Consider the following 1,179-nt stretch of genomic DNA (forward strand, 5'->3'; position numbering starts at 1 on the left):
GCTCTATTTGCGCGTCTAAATTGCCTCCTCCTTCTGGAAAAAGTCCACAATTTCAGAAAGTCCATAGCTAGGGTTCGAGTGATCTGAGGGGAAAAAGGCTTACCTTTGTTGAAGATTGAGTGGTGAACTCGAAGCCAGCTGAGTTGTTTAGGATTTGGATCAGATCTGGGTTTTCGATCAAATCATAAGGAGAGAATTTGGTTTGAGAGTGTGGGGTAGAAGAGAGGTACGTTTCAGTTTTTGTTACAAATGAGGAGATTGAGAGTTTGATGGATTTATCGGGGAGAGAGAAAATTAAGTGTCCAAAAAAACAGCCTTACGGTGTTCCAAAAATTATTAGTTCGGATAAAATTGTTGAGTTGACAGAACACGGTCGTCTTAAACGAACATTTTTCTAGCTTGTTTTTAAGACGACAGATGTCTGTCATCTTAAAAACATTTTAATTTTAACTAGTAGCATGTCGCTGTATTCAGACGACAGAATTTAAATGTTTGTCGTTAAAAGTTATCAGACGACAATAAAAACGCTTTTTATCGTCTGATTCCTGTCGTTTGATTGTAAAATTGGCGTAGTGTTTTCAACTCTGAAAAATGACAGTTGCTATTGAGAGCTGTTCTTTAGATTGTTTTCAGGTTTGGTGATAAGTGATAACTGCTACAAATGACCTTTTTACATACATGAATGAGTGAAATCCAGCTCTTAAGAAGTTCGCTTAAAAGCCTAAGCCAATTGGCCACCTCAATTGATATAATATTCTAGAAAGGCTGTTTCCAGTTTTGTACTAGTATAGTCGGAATTTATTAATTGAATCGGATATATCTAAGCCTCACCCTGACGTTTGCAGTTGATATTTTCAAGAAATTTGGTCCGACATTAATAGTCAGGCTCTTATGCATGTGATAGGAGCATAATTATGCGACAATATGATGGTTAATTCCCCTCTTACTTTATTAGTTTATCGTATTTTCCATTTGATTTAGTTATTTTTATGTTTATTAGGTGTTTCGGAGCAAAGAAAGGAATATGAAGCAAAAGAGGAGAAATCTTGAAGGATTAGGAATTCATGTCGTGTAAGGAAAGAATTATGAGATTTGCCAGAAATTATCATCTAAGTTCGATAGAGGATTGTGATCAGCTCACAACGATCCAGAAAATGAGTTANATATCAATAGAAAGCT

This window comes from Fragaria vesca, linkage group LG3 (assembly GCF_000184155.1).
Source record: "Fragaria vesca subsp. vesca linkage group LG3, FraVesHawaii_1.0, whole genome shotgun sequence".
Classification (NCBI taxonomy): Eukaryota; Viridiplantae; Streptophyta; class Magnoliopsida; order Rosales; family Rosaceae; genus Fragaria; species Fragaria vesca.